General features: G+C 37.6%; 1 protein-coding gene across 4 annotated transcripts in view; it reads right to left on the bottom strand.

Annotated features, from left to right (window-relative positions):
- Positions 1 to 21321, bottom strand: part of PRR16 (proline rich 16) — a 233090-nt gene that overhangs the window by 182185 nt on the left and 29584 nt on the right. The window contains exon 2 of one of the 4 annotated variants that reach the window (XM_036310356.1): positions 6049 to 6145. The exons of the other annotated variants lie outside the window; for them this stretch is intronic. The gene's annotated coding sequence lies outside the window, so the exon portion shown is untranslated. The remainder of the gene's footprint in view (positions 1 to 6048; positions 6146 to 21321) is intronic. 4 annotated transcript variants of the gene reach the window in all.

Below are 21321 nucleotides of genomic sequence, written 5' to 3'. Positions count from 1 at the left end.
TTCAAGTAAGATTCTTACCTGACTGTTTTCCTTCATTTAAACAGGAAAAGGAAATAACCCCCTCGCTATTCTAGCTGTTGTAATTGGACTGCAGAGAAAATTGAGCTGAGCAAGGAGAATGTTGAATATGATAGAAGCAGGAGGATGTCAGTGAATTTCTTTTATATTTCAATTATTTTCTCCAACTGTATGTCTATTTCTGTTTCTAGCTTGTGTTGCACTAAGCTATGTTCTGCATGGAATGATGTAGGTAACATTCAGAGATTCCAAAGTGCTCTACTAACGCCTCCTGCAGAACGTTTGCTAACGCCTTCCACTGTTTGGGTAGTAAGGAATGAAGCTCTCTGGTTTCTATGGGAAAAGAGGAACTTCCATCAGAAATGCTTCCAGGGAGACTCTTCCTCATTATTCAAAGTCCTCTTCCAGGAAGGTTGTTCCTTTCGCCTCCTACCAAATTCCACCCTGACATCCCTTTCCCATACTACACCCCCCCTCATCCAAAAAATGCCACTCAACCGTGCAACAATATCTTATTTTGCTACCATGGTGCTATTCTAACACTGGTCTTATGTTGTTCTCTCATATTTAACCTCTTTTTTTATTAGTTCAGAAAATGGAAGGCAAAGATAAACAGAGGAGTAAAAGGAGAAAGGAATTAAGAAACAGAGGGAACTAGAAAACAGAAAGTGCAGCAAGACACAGTGAAAGGAAGTGCAGGAAGGACAAAAGGTAGAAAGAAGAAAAGTCAAAGGAAAACGGGCAAGCAGAGAATTATCATTCACAAATACTGAGGGCTTCCTCTGGGGCAGGCATTTTGCTAATTGCTTTACATGCACTATTTAAGTAAAACACAGGGGTGAGCAAATGTAGGTTTATACAATATAAATAAATAATACAATAATAATAAATAATACATAAACAATAAATAATAAATAAATAAATAATAATACAAGAACAAACTGTTTTTATAGTCACAACTATAAACCCAGTTTTGCCCCCCTGCATGTGCATGTGAGGCATATTTACAGGGATAACATGTTTTGCTTGAGGGATAACTACGGTCCCCAAATGGTCAGTTTCTGTTAGTTTGCCAAGAAAAAATATTTTAACAAATGTAAGCTTCTTAAAAAAAGAAACAAATATGTGTCATAATATATATATTTTTCTCATTTCATCCCAGTACATACTTGGTATCATTTTAATTTAAAAAGGATAATATTAAAAAAGAACATCTATAATATTGTGTTCAATATTTTCTAGTATTATAATTAAATGACTTTATTTAGTTATATGTTCTTGAAAGATGTATCTCCATGGTAATTAGATTTATTGAAAATTATTCTATTTTAGTGCAAAACAATACAAAAGGGTTAAACAATACCCTATTCTTCAATCTTGAAACTCACATTCACTCAAGTTTATCTTTTCCTCCCCTGTCATTTTTAAGAGGATGTTTAAGAAGTTTTCTCTGTCCTATTTCACCCTCCTGAAACTGATTTGAATAGGAGCAGTTTTCAAACCATGAAAGCCAATGCACTTTGTAATAGGGAATTCCCAGCAGGAATTGCTGTGCTTAACTCAAATGGATAAAGGTTGCCAGAGTTTGTAGCATAATCCAGAAGGATATTTATTGTGCTTTCAACTTTAGACAATTTAGATTTTTATTTTAAGGACAGATACTTTTGTTAAAAGAAGACTGCACCTGATAAAACCTCACTGTATATTATTTCAGTGCATATATAACCTTAGAGATGATTTGGGTTGGCAAAAAGCCATTGTTAAAAGTAAACACTGTCAGAAATTTTAAAAGTTAGTTACAACCTCTTTTTTGCAACAATTTTATATCTTTCTTCTTTAGTAGTGACCATAAAGTTATAATTAACATAATTGTTAAAACTATTTTGTCCAGAAAGCTTATCAGATTCATCTATATGATTCTAACAGCATCTGGCACTTAATAGACTCTCAATAAATGCTGTAATGAGAAAAGCAATTATAGTGAACATTGATTGGTTCCTCATCAATGGAGTGCACTGTTCTAATATACATTAAGAACTAGTGTCTGCTGGATTAAGATTAAGTTTGCATTTCAGGGAGGAGAGAACATTTAAATAATAATAAAAAGTTGTTTAACAAAATTGTGAAAATACGATTTTCTATTCAAGCTATATTATCATCCAGGTAAATCAGTTATAGGGCCAACCTTAGCTTCTTTCTATAAGGCCTCATAGTTTTAGCTGACCTCTGAAGAACATCGGAAGTATTCAGGATATTTTGGAAACCCTAACTATGCAGTTTCCATTTCCTGTATTGCTCATGAGTATGCTCACTGTCACCCAGCATGTGGAGGTCAGAGGGAAGACCTGTCCTTAGTCTCCACACAGCTGCCCCAGCCTGCCTCCAATGTCTTCTTGCCACTCAAACTTCTGAGGAAAGAACCTGGTGCCACACCCTTCTTGGAATGAACTGGTATGTCACTTCTGGACCTGGCATCTCTACACATCCTCTTTGAATCCCCCACCATCCCCTCTGCATTGGATCTCTGCAGTGAGTGGGGTTTTGCCATGGATCCCGAAGGCTCATCTGGAAACTCAGATACCTTCAATGAACCCAAACTCCTAACTGATTTAGGGACTCTTTGTACATCCTCTAAGGTACCACAGTTTTTCCATGTTCTATTTTTCCATGGGCTCCCTGCCACTCTAGGCTCTTTCCTCCATCTACTTCATCCCCAGAACATGGCAAAGGTTCCACAGATGGGGGAATGTCTTGATTTCTACAAAATAATGTGCCTAGCAATCACCATTCAATTGCATTCAAATGAAGAAAATTTTAGGGCAGCATCAACTCTACCATTCCAAGTGGTTGTCCTCATCCATTGCTCTTGGCAATCCATCGTGCTGACAGACCAAAAAGCTTATTTTTTCCCTATTAGAATCATATTTAAGTACCCTTTCCTGACATACCACTCCATTATACCTAAATTCTAGAATTTCCCAAAGCCGCAGCAGGTCAGAGATACTCACTCTACCAATCCCAGGCATGCAGAATGCTCACTATTGGTGTGGCAGAAGGAGCTAGGCACCTATCACTATTAAGGCTTCTGTATACTTTTCCTATCTGAATTTTATCTAAAATAATATTCACTAAGTAACTTAACTTGGATTTTCTTTTCAGCATTTAAGAAAGGGCTCTGTGGAATATCTATGGATTTCCATTCACTTCTTCATAATGTTTCCACATTGGGAATAAATAAAGGAGAAAGGTAATTTCCACTCTATGTTTTCACTTCCAGGCAACTGTGTTCTTCTAACAGAGGGAGTCAAACGAGCATCCCTCATCACTGCCTTTGATGTGCTTCTTCTCCCTTCTGCTGCATTGGCCCCAACATCTGAGAACATGCACATAAGAAGATAAAACAACTCCGTCTAATCTCTTAGCAGAAAGTCCAGGCAAATGTAAAAAGAGAAAGGATGCTCAGAAACCATGGCATAGTCCCAAGATTTGGTTTCCAATTGCACTCTACATCTAAATATGTTCAGATACCATTACAGCTATACTTTTCACTGCGTGAGTCAAATTAGCTGGCGGGTACTCAAACTGTTACTTACCAACATGTTAATTTGATCAGAATCTCTCAAGGCTCTTTTGCTTCCTTAATCCTTTAAGACCTGGGCCAGCAAACTAAGTCCATGGGTCAAATTCAGCCTGCCACCTGTTTTTGTACAGCCCATAAGCTAAGAGTGGATTTTACAGACAAATGCTGGTAATCAATTTGATGACAGGGAAGAGTAACTTTGAACCACAATTAAGGAAAATGTTATTCTCCACCCAAAAATAATTCAACTTGTCTTATCAGTAGACCTGTATTACAAAAATGTGTATTCAATTATTATAATACTTTGAATTTCATCAATAAAAATTTGTGGAAATGTGTTTGTTATATAGGCATCTTGATTTTGACTCTCAGCCCAGAGCTTAAATATAACAGTCACTATCCGGCCCTTTACAAAAAATGGTTTGCTGACCCCCGCTTTAAGGAAACACAACTGGAGATGTTTCATGAAATGTCTAAGAAAACCTCCACAGAAGTTTAATTAAGGCAAGAACTCTAGAATTTCCCATCACGTTGTTCTTTTTTTCAGAAGATTATATATATATATATATATATATATATATATATATATATATATATATATATATTTGTTTTTCTGCTTGTTATAATGCATATAAACTAAATATTGTAATTGGTAACTCCTCTATCCTCATTTTCTTCCTAAAACAGGTTTGGTATTTTCAAGTAACACTCAATACCAGCATTGATTTAATGCTTTCTATTAGGCTTTATGAACTTTACAAACTCTGTGAAGTGGTAGGCTTTATGAACTTTACAAACTCTGTGAAGTGGGCACTATTCCTGTTTAAAGATGATGAAATGGAGCCTCAGAAAGGCTAACCAGCTTACCTAAGACACAGAGCTAGTATGTGGCACAGATTACTTTCACTCTGAGCCCAACTTCCTATTCTTTTTTTTAAAAAAATATTTTATTGATTTTTTACAGAGAGGAAGGGAGAGGGATAGAGAGAAACATCGATGAGAGAGAAACATCAATCAGCTGCCTCCTGCACACCCCCTACTGGGGATATGCCTGCAACCAAGGTGCATGCCCTTGACCAGAATCTAACCTGGGTCCCTTCAGTCCACAGGCAGACACTCTATCCACTGAGCCAAACTGGTTAGGGCCCAACTTCCTATTCTTAATCACAATAATGTACTGGTCCCACTGCTGTTCACCCTCTCCCGAAATTTCCTTTAACTATCTCCAGCTTCCCTTTGTTGTAAAGGTAGTAATTCTTCACTGCTATTCACTCTGCTCTCCACCCTCCCCCCCAAAATAATCAGAATTAGCCTCCCTGGAATGGAGATTTAGAAGTGTAGCAAAATCTATGTGCCAAATTTGAACTAATTTGAACTACTGGTACCCAGATCTTGTTAAAATCGCAAAGTCCAGTAGGGAACTCTGAACAAAAGCAAAGATCCAAGGCATAAGTGAAAATGGCTTGTGGTTGCCAGATCAAAGCTTAACTAGCCTTGCTGAAATTAGGAGCTTTGGTCAGGAGAACTGGAGCAGGGGGGGGGGGGGGGGGGGGCGGGGTGACTTACTGCATCTTCCTAACCTATATAGACTTTCATCTGGGAACCATTATCTATCAAGGTGAAGACTTATACAGAGCTACAGGAAACACAAATTAGCTGATGAGGAAAGGCAATGCTTTACAATAGGTAAATTAGATGATCAATCCACCTCAATCATTAACTCACTGTCTGATATTGGCATCCTTTCATATAACCAAGAGTTTTTTTTATTTGCTCACTTTTTGTATGATTACAAAAGTTTCTTCCAACTCTATTTCCATGATCCTAGGACTCTAAAATACATCTACTCCATACAGTGGCACAATCTAGAGCAGTGGTTCTCAGCCTTCCTAAGGCCGCGACCCTTTAATACAGTTCCTCATATTGTGGTGACCCCCAATTTCATTGTTACAAATTGAACATAATTAAAGCATAGTGACTAATCACAAAAACAATATGTAATTATATATGTGTTTTCCAATGGTCTTAGGAGACCCCTGTGAAAGGGTCACTCGACCTTCCAAAGGGGTCACGACCCACAGGTTGAGAACCACTGGTCTAGAGGATAATGCTGTCTAAGTGATGCCCCAATATGATAAAATTATTCTGATATTAGCTAATCAGATCACACATTATTGACTCTCTTCAATAGCTCATCTGAAATAGTTGGGATAGTCCTGCTACTGTGATGTTACTGAAAACATAGATATAGTCTGGAAATAATTACTACATATTACTTCATCTGTTACTTTGATGCGATTTTACTAAAATCAGACTTGTTCTCAATTTTAAGGATGTGATTTAAGCAACTATTGCACTTACATCCTATATTATTCTATGACTACCAAACTCTGGTGGAGAGCAGAGTTGCTACAAGCAGTAGTGGCTATAGTTCCAAAGATGTGACCAACCTCGGGCTGGACCCACAGGGGTACTCAGTAAGCACACTCTGAGATGAATATGTGAAGGAAGGCTGGAATAACTCATGCTAGTTCCTGTATTTGTCACCTAAGGAAAAACATATAAGGCACAGAATGTATTACAAAATTCAAAAAGGGAAAGAAATGGTACATAATTATAATTAAATAAGATAAATGCTTTTGGAAGACATAAAAATCTGAAAGTAGTTGTATAAATGGAATCAGGAATAACAACAAGGGGCAGAGCTGGCCTGGTCTACTAGTACGTTCTCCTTGGAAGAGGCAGTTCTGGCTGGGACGTTTTCAAGTCTCACATTAACAATGAGAGGGTGACCATAGGATGAGACCTTCATCATCCAGGCCCATGAAGTCTCTGGGAGTTACATATCATTTCTTCACAACTCATACTGTGGATGAACTTCCCTTTCAGAACAGAAAGATTAGGTCTGGGACAGTGGACCTGACTGTCCTTCAGCCCCTTTTCTTGCCAGGAATGCATTAAGTCAGATTCCTCTTCAGATCTAGCTTAATCTGTTAGGTTATTGCATGGGGAAACGCTTGTCCAAAAATGTTGTTTCTACTTTTAAACACTTGAAATTCTTTAAACAGGGAGCAGAGCTTATCATTACCTAATAATTCATCCATTGTGTCATTAAAAAAATAAATGAACATCATGCTCAACATTTACTGCACCAACTTGACCATTGGAGCTGCACAGGGAGTCCTTGTCAGGGCTTATTTTTCAAAGTGCGCTAATGACTTCTAAACACTGACATGTTCTATAGCTGCTTGCTGTGTGTCCATTTTGTCTATATTAATTATTTGTGGGTGCAGATTTGGCAAGATAACAGCCCTCACAGCAGAATTTTCCAACCAGTAGTTACTAAAAATAATGCAATATTGATGTTGCTGCTAAAGAAAAATAATGTGTTCTTGAATTAGGTCACAATTGCATATTCATAGTGGTCTATGGAACTGAACAGTTTGATGCAAAACATCTACTTAATAAGTGTATTTATTTATAACCAGCTATGTGCCAGAAAGAATATAAGCTGGCATAAAAAGATTCCTAAATTACAGTAAGAGAGCATACATTAAAAGGGGGGATAAAAGGGGGAAAATGGTGGGGTTACATTTTGTATTTAATTTACTAGGATTATGTCTGGATATATATGGGTGAACAGGCCGAAATAAGGAGATATAATAGGACCATGTCGTTAGCTTGATTCACTAAGCTTGCAAAAGGAGGCCAGTGTGGTGAGTTTGTAGTCAACCTGAGTTAGTATATTTAAATATATAATGGATACCTTTCACATTTATATAGCACTTTTTAGTATACAAAGAATATGTAATACATTTACTTTCTTATATCAGGAAGTCTGTATTAGAAATGAGGACACAGTCTCATAGGAAAGAGTTATTTGCCATGACAAAGGCCTTTTGCAGGCTGTAAAACCAAATAATTTCAAGACTTATCCACTGATGAAGCAGAATTAGAGGACTTTTTATAGGAAATCTCCACAAGACCCTACTGACAAATGTCTTTCTATATTATCATATTTTTAAGGTATCACTTTCAATATTAGGTCAAACCTTATGGAATTGCCATTTTTGCATTGTTCAAAATATTACAAATAGTAGTACATATGTCTCCCCCCCACCATTGATCGCCCTCCAGCCTCCTCTACCCCCCAGCACCTACCCTCACCCCCCCAAATTACCATTTTGTAAATCAAAATGGTTAAACATCAGCCTTTTAAAATATCCACTCGCACAGTTTGGATATAGAATGCGATATGGCTCTTCGAAACCATCAAAATTTGTTTGCCCTTGTTTAATTTTATAGCTTGTACAACTGAAATGTTATATCTTTACTAAGCTACAACTATAAACAAAGACACACTATTAATTATCATTAAATACACTAAGATCCTTTTTCAGAACAGTAATTCGGCTACAACAAACTCTGGATTCTGGTACTGTGTTTTCTGTAGTGATTTTTATGGGGCAGATATTGAAACTATTTCATAGAGAAGGACAAAGAATCTGGATACAGAAGTCAGCTTAACTGTGCTATAATCCTGATTCAAACTGGTTATGTGACACAGGGCAGGTTTCATAAATGTCTGCTGCAGTTTCCTCATCTGTAAATGGAAAATAGTGCTTTTACTTTCCCTAACAATGAACACTACATGACTGAGCATTTCTCTCTTTCTGTTTTGCTATTGGGAAGCTCAGAGCCAAGTAGGAAGCTCAGCTTTAGAAACTGCTTGGACCCTTGTGGTCTACATATTAATAATATTCTTTTATTTGGTTTTCAGTTATGACTTCTTTATATTTCCCTTGGCTTTAATTACCTATTTCTTCTTTAGTACACTCCCATGAAATGAAGTGTTTTAATTATTTCCTCAATTCTTCCTTGGCGCAAATTGGGTTAAAAAGAATAAATGAATACATAAATAATACACACTCATTCTGAAACTGTTCACTGAGGGTGATTTCCACCAGGAAATATATGTTACATTAATTTTTAAATGCAAATAAATTCAGTCATGATAAAGGACTGACTGTAGGGTACAATAACTGCAATGAATTATGAAGCCCTCAGAAAAAAAACAGATTTCAATTGAAAAAAGATACTGAATTACAAAATATCAATTAATGAACTTTATGTTCAATAAATATTGTTACAAATTAAAGTTAAAAGAAATTAAACAGTACAAAGAGAACCAAATTCACTGACATTAATACTACATGGTGTTTAGCTATAATATTCCCAAATACAAATAAATGTATTGTACTTATTTGTGGGATGGAAAAATTCATATATGCAAATCAAAACAGCATTTACCCTATTAATAAAAGCACGTTAATACTAAAGTTTTTTGCTAAATAATGCATTTAATACTATATATTGTAACAATTATTCCATTGAGATATATCAATTCTAGAGGCAATTACATCTAAAAAATTCTAGTATTTTATGACATCAACATAGAATTCATAATTAGATCAAAACCATAAATAAATATAATGATAAGATGAATTATTTTCTAGAAATACACAAGCTATGAGAAAGAAACTAGTAAATGAAAAACATCAAAGAAAATTATTGAAGTCACTATGGAGCTCATGCTCTATGATTCTAAATTAAGTCAAAAAACAAGTAACAGGTTCAGTTATACCACAAAATTGAGTCCCATAATGATAGGCAGACTGTAATCTGTGATTCCGGTCAGTTGTACATGTATTAGAAACAAAGAATACATATTCCATTAAAGCTAAATAACAACAATAATAAATCCAGAAGTCTATAGGCTAAAAAAAAACCTGCACTAAACGTACATTCTCTCTGATTATTCGAAGACAAGTGCATGATTTCAGTCAAGACACATTTTAGCTAAGACCTTAACATACTTTGAAGACAGAAAATGAAGACTCATTTGATGACCTATCACTCCTGTTTCCTCTGTCCTTAAACTCATTTTCTTATTCATTGCATTTTTTCCTCCTTCCCCTCATTATAAATGTTATAAATTTAATTCTGGATGCTGCCTACATCCCCCCTCTGGAAGACAGTCCCAATACTCCCAGATGCCAGGTGTATTGCCTGCTGGCAGGTTACTGCAGAGACTCTTCCAGGAATCGTCCTGAGCTCAAGGGAGCTGTCTCATCCAAAGTACCACACCCTCCTGGGGGCACCCTGTACCTAAGGTCAGGTTGGTACAGAGTACAAAGGCTTTTGCTTCAGATCAGACGTATCAACTTCCGAGCCTTCACTGGAACTGGCTGAGCCCACTGTTGCAACTACAGCACAGTTCAACTCCGTCCCCCGCCCCCCTCCCGCCTAATTCTGCTTCTCTTATTCCCTTAGAAGTGGAGACAGGTCCCAGTGAGCCACCTGCAGACAAATCTCCATCACCTCAGGAGATGCTTTTTCATAATAATGGTGTTTAGGATTACTTAGAAAAGATTCAGAGAACAATAGGAGGTATTCCTTTAGTAATGTATCCATAGAAGGGTGAACTAAATAGATGAGGTCTCTTCAATATAAGAAGGGAAGGCTGAAAATTAGACAATCAAGGGTTTAAAATTATATCTAAAGTGTATTATTTTCCAGCAATTCCTCAGCATGCCAAATCCCCTAATGTGCCACCCCCTCTTACATCTGTATTCTCTTTTTTCATTGGACCATACCCTTTAACATTCAAAAGCTCTAGTACCTCATATCTTTCTTAAAAGACTTTTCAGCTTCTAAATAAGAATTGCATCCTGTATCCATGTTCTCCACTACTGTCCAGAACAACCTACTCAAACCTCACCATCAATTCCACTTCCCAGTGAATCTGCTCCTGCTGGGGTGACCAGTGACCACCGTGCTACTGAAACCACTGGGTACTTTCATCTGAACCTTATTTCACTTCTCAGCAGTAATGAACATCCCTATATATTTTAAAAATGTTCTCCTTTTGCTTTCTATGACACCAAACTCTCTTGAGATTCTTCCTAATCTGTTGGCAGCTCCATTTCTTGTAGGTTACCTCATTTACACATTTGTTCATTGATTCATTCACTCATTTGGCAAAACGGAGTATGGAGATTCAATAGTGAGCAATACCAGATTGCTCTTGCTTTCTTAGAGTCCTTTATAACATCTCCAGTTCCATTTTACATAATCCTTTCCAATATCACTATGTTGCTGCAGATACCATTTTTCCTGGTCCTTCGACTATATAAAGCTCTTCCTATCTCAAAACTTCATCTTTTGCCCTGGCTGGGTGACTCAGTCGACTAGAGCGCATTCTGTACATCAAAAGGCTGCCGGCTGGATTCCTAGTCACATACCTAGGTATGTTTGATCTTCCATCTGGGCGAGTATGGGAGGCAACTGACCAATGTTTCCCTCTCACATCAATGTTTCTTTCTTTTTCTCTCTCACTCACTTCCTCTGTCTCTAAAGAAAAATCAATTAAACAAAAAACCTTAAAAGTTTTGCCCCAGCTACTCTCTCTCTAAAACAGCTTCCATACCAGTTCCTCAGACAAACTTTCCCGGGTATTTTTCTCTCAGTCAGCATATCCTCTTGCTTCACTACACCCAACTCTTCTCTATCTTAATAGCCCAGCAAAATACCTGGCACATTTTTCTCCTTAAACTAAATTAGACCAAAATCAAAACAAAAACAAACAGCTGCTATTTTACTGCTGGTATAAGAGACTGTTAGGTGAAAAATGAAAATCATTTCCTAAGTAATTTAAGATTATAAATGAAATAACCAGGATTAACTTTTGCTAAAGTTAATATCAAGAAAGACAACTAGGCATTTTGATATCACATATGGGGTCATACATACCCCAAGAGCAGACAAGAAAGATTCAAACCCAGGTAATTTGACTCCAGATTCTACAGCTAAATATGGCTCTTCCTCCTTCACTGTATGGATACAGAGCATCACCCGGCCAAGACACTCTATTCCAATTGCAGGCTAAGTAAGAGAACCCCAGAACTGCAGAGCTAAATAGGTCCTGCAGATCTTATAGAGATCACACCTCGGAAGGTTAAGCAGAAAGTCATGACAGTTGAGACGGAGAGCGGTGACAGTGAAGACACCAGACCCTCCCAGAAGAGAGCTCAGGCACCACTTCCTTCTGGCCCTTCCCTTTGGAAATAAAGAATGACTGAGACAGATACAAAGCCACATTTCACCTAGGAACACTCTTCTATTACCTACGAAGTGTTACTAACCATGCATATTCTGGAGGACTTCTTTAAAAAGAAAGCAATCTCTCAAAATTTTAGCTACTTTTTAAAAGAAAGGCAATATATGCAATTACTTTTTTTTTTTTTAAACCCTGAAGATTTCCCAGGCTATTTTTTACCACAGCAAAGATTTTTTTCTCTCCATTTATGTTTTATACATAAACAAAGAAAACTACTGCATATGTGTTTTCTACGGGCAGCCACTAATACATGTGAAAAGTATTTTTAAAGTGTCTGAAAGGATACAAACCAAAATTTTTCAATCTTAAATCTTAAGAGTGTTTGAGAGAGCAGGAAGGGGGAGACTGACACTATTGTGGATGTCAGAGCAGGCTTCTGCTTCAACTGTAATGTTCCAATTTCTCTTAAAGGCCAATGAACAGATCATGCATTGCTTGTGTAATGCTGATAAAACAAATTAAACATTAATAAGTCCCACAAACCAGCCTCAGTATGTTCTCGGCCATAATAGTTTTCGCCCAGACTTTTCCAGCAGAGCACTGTAAAAGTATCTGCTGCCAAAGATTTTTTCCACCAGTTTTTCACTGTGACTCAGGGAAACCCCAAGGAAGCCTTCTCTTTGGGCTGCTTTTATCTCGGGAGGAATTCTCACAGAAGGTGCTAACAATAGAAATTGTTCTTGGTTATGATACAGACCCAGCAGGATGTTTAAAATGCCATAGGCCACTCAGTGGTCCTGCCTGTCACAGCCGGCTGGTCGGCGCCATCTGAGCCATATGGAGATTGCTAAATTGGGAAATAGAGCAGCAGGTTCTGAAGCCACCAGCTTCCCTTGCCATGTCCAACATCTATGGAATATCAACACTCCATGGCAACAAACCAAACAGTATTTAAATATATTCTGCCAATTTCCTTTTTTACTTTTTTGATCCGTGCCTGAAATAACCACATTTTGAAAGAAAAATATGTAAAAGGAAAAGCAGGCCATACTTTGCTCAGCTGAATTACTATTCTGTAGACAGTAATACTGTGATCAGATGGTTTTGAAATGCAATGAAAATACCTTATAATTGTCAATGTACTGGTATGTGTACTTCCCTCCTGGAGATAACATCAAGAGATGACTTTTTGGTTCTTTCAAACATAAAAATTCTCAGACTTGAACTGTAATATAGGATCAATATAGGGAAGCAACTGTACTAACAAAAGAAGCCTATCAGAAAAGTGAAAATGACCTGCCAGAAAATCTTCAATAAGCGGAAAAACACCATCAATTTAAATTTGAGAGGTGTTTTAGGTCAGGCTCTCTTGAACAAAAGCTCCTTGAAAAAAGAAATTTTATCAACATAATATGTACAGAAATACCTCCCGACTGAATAAAACCAAAATAATCTCAGACTATACAAATGCTATGAAGGCAATGAATGTGGGATCTTTGCAAAAACCCCAGTCCACACAAGGCACACTGTATTTCTCTTTCCATGGTGAATTTTCTGTAACATATTTGCTTAAAATCCACTATGAGAAGCATGCTGTATTAATTGTATAAATTAATATGCACACATGTGTCAATTTTGTACACAACTGATACAAAACACTATTAATCTAGGTTTTGAAATCAGTGACTAGATAAAGGTTAAAACAAGAAACAGTAATCAGTAGGGAGAGTATCCTTGATGCTGTTTAACCCAAGAAATTTCCAAGGAAGGTATCATGCCCAGCTACCTGCTACAAAGTTCTTGTCACCCATTTTTCTTCACCAAAGCTTTTAAAAATAATGGCTGTCATTTTCCTAAAAGACCCCTGAAGGGGCAAATTTCCTCACTATTCTAAGATAATCTACATTGATGGAAAGGACACTTCTAGAGCAGTGTTTTTAGCTGTCTCTGTGTGTGTGTGTGCCTTGTTACTTGACACTAAAATATGTCAAAAAGATGATGCTATTTCTCCACTTCTGCCTAGTTAGGGTTTCAAAGAAATTTGATTTTTTCCCATAGGATGAAAGTGAAATAAAAAAAAAAATCAAATTGCTCCTTAAACACCAAGAACTCCCCAAATAAATCCATTAAGTGAGTAGAAAATGCGATGTGCTAGATCTGAGTTCTCTAAATAATGAATGAGCGCAGCTGGCCTGACTCAGTGGTTGAGCATCGACCTATGAACCCAAAGGTCACAATTCAATTCCAGGTCAGAGCACATGCATAGGTTGCAGGCTCAATTCCCACTGGGGGGTGTGCAGGAGGCAGCCGATCAATGATTCCATCATTGGTGTTTCTATCTCTCTCTCCCTCTCCCTTTCTCTCTGAAATCATTAAATATATATTTAAAAAATAATAATGAATGAGCTTAACATAGACAGTGATGATAGGGGAGGAGCTATGATGAGAAATTCCAAGAACTTAGAAATAAGAGATAAGATTTCTCTCTGAAAATTAAATTATAAAATCACTACATAATAAGTCAGAGAGAGAGAGAGAGAAATTTAGTCATTTTGAAAAGCCAGAAATGGCTCCCATACTAATAAAACTGGCTACAGTGTGACTAAAATCAATAATAATGTATAATTCAAAGGAGAGTGAGCAATGCAAGTTTAGAAAAATGTAGAAAAATGAACATTCTCAGTCCAAGGAAGGGAATGCTTTGGCCCAATGATGTGTTCTCTCTGATCCCAAGGACAAGTAAAACCTATTTGCATGAATTAAGTTACCTTGGATTCTAAACCGATTTCATGCAACCTGCACAGGCTTGTAATTATATTCAGATCTCCCAAGCAGCTTGCCTTCAGAGAGAGAATCAGCTTTGAGAGTCAGCTCACCAAAAGATGATGGCCCCTTTGGTAGTCCTATTGCTCGTTATACATTAATACATTGGCATCCTGCTTTTATTCATTGGTTTCTGGGAGCTTGTGCGCTGGATCCTAAGAGACAGACTAACTTTCAATATGTCAGTAAATCAGGTTCCTGACACTGTAAAGCTGACCACCAGACCCTATCACATAGTATCGTCCTGCACTTTCATCCACATGATATTGGTGCTTCCAAACAAGGAGAGAAGAAGCAATCCACACATTTCACAGGTGACATAACTAAAGGCACGTGGCTCGTATGTGGCAGAACCAGGACCGGAGTCTGGGCCTCCTCGTTCATTGTCCTCCTTGCATCACACATGTACATGACACACTAGCTTTGTATTGAATCTCTATCTAAATCCCAGGCCTTAAGACAAACAGGAATTTCTAGGTATTCCAATCTGGGCACCATGCTAAGTAGAATTCATTTATCTAAGTGGCTATCGAATCTCCCCCACCCCCACCACCTCCTGAGACATCCTGTTTTCTTCATCTGTGTTGACAAAAGAAGCTCTAGCATAAGAAAATCTTACAAAAGTTTATTTATGCCAAAGTGATGACAATTGCCAGGAAGCAAAATCTCAAGAAATTGAGAAAATGCTCTGGAGAATGGCAGTTTTGCAGCTTACTTTGTATATTAGCATCAAATGAGGAGATATAAGGAGGGTTACATGAAATTCACTGGTGATAGGTTACAAGACAGGAAAAAGCAAAACGGGAATTTCTGAGACTGGATAAAAAGCAAAGTGGAGAGACACGTACTTTTTACATTGGTGGGCAGAGGGCAGTTAACATTTACAGCACATAGAGATGGTATTTGGGGAACAGGATGACAACTGAGGAGTTCAATGGCTTAATGTTCTGGTGCCCACAGTTGTTTCTGGAGGGATTTGGAAAAGAAAATTACTCTGAAGTTTCAAAGGTAAGTGATGTTAGATACACAAAGACAGTAGACATTTTCAAAGGTAAAGATGAACCTTTGTCAAGGAAGCTGCAGGCCGAGGACGTGACTACCCACCAAGATGCAATTTTATGTTCAGGCCAACCTGGGCACTTACTTTGGTCTCTGGGTTTGTAAGTCCTACCATGTGGGCCTCCCCTGAACTTGTCAGGTTTAGTATGTGGCCACTTTTTCGTCCACATCTGCCAGGTATAAAACGAATTCTGATAGTTTAAAAAAATAGCAGCATCATACCATATCTAACATCCAATATATGGGTACAGATGGCATTTCATGACACATGATGCTTTCCTACAAATGATACGAAGTGAAGAATAATTTCTCTAAGATAACAGGCTCTGTTGCACAATGATAAGCATGCCAGAGAGTAATTTTTCATCTTAGCAATTTCGACTGAGGAGCAGTTCCAACTGTCAAGACCCATCCATTCCTCACTTTTCCATTATGAACTGTATTCTAACATACATTACTAAGCTCCCATGTAACACACTGAATGCTATCATTTAGAATTTAAGTAGCTCTTCGAGAACACAAAGTGTTCTGGCAATCATGAATACTTTGCTCATAATGCCATCTCTTTGGAGGCAGACATAAACCATTCTCTTACTTTAACAGCTGAGAAACAAACACTGAATCAGAGTAAGTTAATGGCACAACAGTCTAAATAACAAACCCAGCTAGAATAAAATGTGTATGTACCCAGTTTTGGCCATTCTACCCTAATATCTTTTAACCCTTCACAGATCAGCTCGTTTTGAAACTTTCTTTCTGGCTAGTAGAAACCTTATTGATGCACTGGTCCAAACATGGACATGTAGAAGTCAGTATAATGAATAAAAAACCCATCATCCTGTCATGCCAGAAGCCCAATATGCCAAGCTGGTATGATATTCTAATAAAAAAGTCCTGACACGCCATTATGATTTAAATATTACTCAATGTCTATACAAATTTCCAATTTAGAAGGTTATTCACTCACTGTTAGTAAAAGTTTCTTATTACTTAGTAAAATAAAAACTGAGATAACCATCTTGATACTTACCTGACAATTTCAGCTCATATGAATTTCCTCTTTCTCTGACTCAAACACCATAGGGCAAGTCCCTGGCAAAAATTCAAGGGCCATCAATAGCCTGAAATGTATAGCCTCCTCTTTTCAAATTTAAATCCCTCACCAAAGTCTGCTGCAATATGATAAAGTCATATCTAGAGGCAACTACATTTAACTATGAAGAACGGCAAAAAGAACTGTCAATAGGTAGAGAAGCCCTGAAGGGGGTGGCTTCAAAGCCATTATTCCCTATACCCCATTCTGAGAAAAGCAGAGCCTCGGCAACCCGCACACTTTACTGCCTGTGACTGCACCCGACAGGAAAATGTCAGTGGCTCAGATGATTTGCCATCCATCTTCTGGTCGTCTCAGCCAGTCCTTTTCCTCTCACATGATGCCAAAAGCATATGGTTATAAACAGTCCTACAGATGGATGCAGAGAACTCAGCGGACGCCGACGGGAAAATCTGGCCTGCAGACGTATGGTTACACCATCGGGCCTGTGCTGCTCATAAACCATGTGAATGAAAGTATTTACAAGATGAATACAAGAAACACAAAGCACGTGAACATAAAAGACAAGAATTTACTGAGCTACTGCATTTCGCCAGCTAATTAGAAAATCACTATTAGATTCATGACTAACATAAACATAAGACAGGGCTATATACTCTAAATCAACAGCCTCTTTTAGAGAAAGCATGGCCCATCAGTATATACATTTTATTTGACTAAGCCAATTATCATCACCATCCAACACAACTGAAAACACAGGTTATACAGCAAAAAAGCACATTATAATAAGTATTTAAATTCAGACGATAAGCCTAGTCCCTCTCACGACATTATGGTTTAAGTTATTCATATGCAGCATTTATATATTTAACATATTCACATTTCAATAAATCAGTTCATAATCATATCATAGACTTGTCCCTAAACTGATGTTTTAAAACTGAAGATGATTCCTGTATATGGGAAAAACAGCCAAAGTACAAAAGTAAAGTGTTTGCAGAGGGATGCTACCCACATAAGGCACCATTAAGTAAAGACAAGTTTTAGAATATAAGTATATTCTGCATATTTTAAACGAGCCTGAGTCTACAAATATAAGAATTTAATGACATAGAGATGGATAATATCATTATTCTAAAGCCTTTCCTTTCTACTGTAATTTCCAAAGCGACTGAAGGAAGCTGATTTTATCATATTGCAGCAGACTGCAACTGAAGAGAGCAAATTGTCATTACTCTCCACACATTCTCCTTTAAGTTATTATAAGCAGTTAAACATTGTGCTCAACTGCACATTAAAAAAACACCAAATAACACTCTCTCAGCACACAGGGATTTGTATAATAGAAAATCTAAGTTTAAGGGCAGTCTGGGGCTGATGCAACAAGGACAGATGTCACCTCTCTCAGTGTGTGGGTTTCATCCTCATGGTCTCAAAAGGGCAGCAGTGTCTCTGGGCATCATATCTCTATGCCAGACAGTGGGGAGGAGAGGAAAGGAAGGAAGAGGAGAAACCGTGGGTGCAGCTATGTCTGTCCCTTTTAAAAGCTTTCCTGAAAGCATGTGCTACCAGTGACATATTTAGATATCACTGAGCTGACTGCATCACATTTTAGTAATAGAAGTTGAAAAGGGTAGTTATTTAATGAGCATATGAATGCTTTAAGCAAATGGGACTCTGACATGAAGGGAGGGAGAGGGAACACACAGTGGGTAGGCAACCAGCAGCACCTGCCACTGTTATGAATGCACTGCTTGTGTCTAGTGGTTTCTGTGTACAAACCCAACAAGAAACAGTTCTGAAAGTCTCCAAAAATTAGAATCAGTTTATATTGATTCTTTAAAAAAAAGATCTTCAACCAAGGATATGTTTATTCATTTTAGAGAGAAAGGAAGGATGAGAGGGAAAAAATCAATGTGAAAGAGAAACATTGATAGGTTGCCTCCCGTATGTGACCCCAGCGGGGGATCCAACCCTCATCCCAGGTATGTGCCCTGACCTGGAATCGAACTCACAACCTCCCAATGCACTAGACAACACTCCAACCAACTAAGCCACCAGCAATGATTGCTGCCCCTAAAATCTCCAAGCTCAAACTGCCATATTTAATACCCAGAATGACTTTGGAACACTGTTAAGAGTTGTGCCTCTTCCCTTTCCTCACCATGACTCACCCTCCCAAACCCAGATGAAGTTTATGAAAGACCTGGTAGCTTAGGGTGTACAGGTAAAAGGTTGGGGGCAAAGAGGAAGAAAAGGAAAGGAAAGGAGTCCTTGCTGTACACAGGCTCTATACTAGGCACATCACATGTTCATCTTGCAGAAGCACAACCATAACTCATGAGAGAGGTGGCATGTCCCCATTTACAAAGGAGAAAGCAGAAGCTCGACGCTCCTCACTCAGCAAATTTGACTAAAGCCAGAGATCTTAAATGATTGGAATCTAGAACTCTCTAACTTCAAAGTTCAAGTTATGTCATAAAACAAACTTTAGCTTGTAGTTGCTACTAAGAAAAAGGGCAATTTCAATTAAAATATGTCAAGTAAAGCAAAACGAGACAATAACAGTGACCAAAATATTGATAGAAATAGTTTAAAGTCCATTTTAGCTTTGGCAGCATAGGTGTATATAACACAAAAAGGCCTTAGAGATTATAAATCTTTACATTTAAGGTTATAAATGTGGAGTATTATGTCTCAGAGAAGTGCATTTATGATATACTATAGGAAGAGGGTGTCTTTATGTATCTAGTGTCTTCAGGGTTGCTGGATATATTCTCAAAAATAAAAATAGGCTTATCCTTTCAGGCAAATCATTCAATGATCAGATTGAAAATGGAGTAGCTACCTGGCTAGAGTTAAAAATCAAGAAGTTCCTCCTTTGGCTTTCTTCAGTCTGGTGTGCCCACTCACAAAAAGTTCAAATAAATGAAATGTCAGACCCTGAATTACTCCCCCAAAGCCATCCAAGGTGCCTTGTCTTCTATTGAGGCCAGAAAGCTAAATACTCCCCATTCCAGCCCCCTTGCTGGTCTTACTGAGATGGCAACTGTGGTTCAATGAGATGGGAACACTTTTTTTATTTTTTTTTAAATATATTTTTATTGATTTTTTACAGAGAGGAAGGGAGAGAGAGAGAGAGTCAGAAACATCGATGAGAGAGAAACATCGATTAGCTGCCTCCTGCACATCTCCTACTGGGGATGTGCCCGCAACCCAGGTACATGCCCTTGACCGGAATCGAACCTGGGACCTTTCAGTCCGCAGGCCGACGCTCCATTTACTGAGCCAAACCGGTTTTGGCAGATGGGAACACTTTTTTAAAGAAACTAACAGCTGGAAAGCCCTTCTTAGTGCTTTTTAGCCTTTTGTTCCCCCTTCTTTCTGCCTGGAGACTGATGTGACATTGGAGGTGCAGCATCCATCTTGCCACCATAAGGAAAATGCTGCATGACACAGAGAAATAGAAACACAGAAGATGTAGGAGTGCTGATGACACTGAGAATCTACTGTGTTAGCCTTGTATTGTCTACCTGTAAACTTGTTATATAAGAAAAATCACCACCTTAAGTTTAAGCCTCCTTTAATCAGGTGTTCTATCATCTGTACCTGAAACATAGTGCTAACTGATACAACCAGGTCAGTGTACACCACATATGTATTAATTGAACATCAGGTCATATCTCTGTGGAAATTTTTTAACATTATTTAGAAATAGCTAATAAAATATATGTAATGTGTTTTAATTTTCATATGCAGGGATTTTTTTCTAAAATAAGATTGTATTTGTCCTTTTTTATTATATGGAATAAAGATAAATGGAGTTGTAATTAAAGTCTAAAAGCTAATATTTTTCAAAATTCCAAAGTGAAACAAGGACACACAGGTGGTGATTCAAAGGAATTCATGAAAATACCCTCCAGTCTCAGTACAGTATATATGTTTCTCTGTTTCTTCATCATTTTTAAAAAATACTTTCTATTGCTTTTAGAGAAGAAGGGAGAAGGAGAGAGAGAGAGAGATGGAAACATCAATAATGACAGAGAATCATTGATCGGCTGCCTCCTGCATGCCCCACATTGGGGATAGAGCCAGCAACCTAGGCATGTGCCCTGACCAGGAATCGAACTGTGACCCCCTGGTTCATAGGTTGACCCTCAACCACTGAGCCTTGCTGGCCGGGCTCTTCATCAAATTTTAAAGTATCATTTAGGAGAAAGCAGTATTTTCAAGTTCTCAAGGCAAAGAAGCTTTTATTCTCTGTCATATGAGTTTATAAGGAAAAGTTATAAAATAATATGTTTTATGCAGAAAAAATAAAATATGTATTTTATGTATATATACATATATAAAAACACACGTATACAAATTTCAAAAAGTAGTAAGTTTAAAAAGTAGACATTTTATCAATTTAAAGTACATATGACAAATAGTTCAGAGACAATTTTTATGTTGTCAAAGAGAAAAGACAGCAGAAGGTTTCAAAGAGTTTAAACCTTTACTCTGTAATAATACCTTGTAAAAAGAAAACTGGAAAATCCCATACCACTTTCTTCATTAAAATAATAGACATATAGACAACTGCCAAATGTATGTAACCTTCATCCTTCAGTAATGGATAATCTGATAATTCTTATGATGGGTAATCTCAAAAAATTTTTGAGAGCC

This window comes from Myotis myotis, unplaced genomic scaffold (assembly GCF_014108235.1).
Source record: "Myotis myotis isolate mMyoMyo1 unplaced genomic scaffold, mMyoMyo1.p scaffold_m19_p_5, whole genome shotgun sequence".
NCBI lineage: Eukaryota > Metazoa > Chordata > Mammalia > Chiroptera > Vespertilionidae > Myotis > Myotis myotis.
This window is presented reverse-complemented; position numbering and strand designations above follow the sequence as displayed.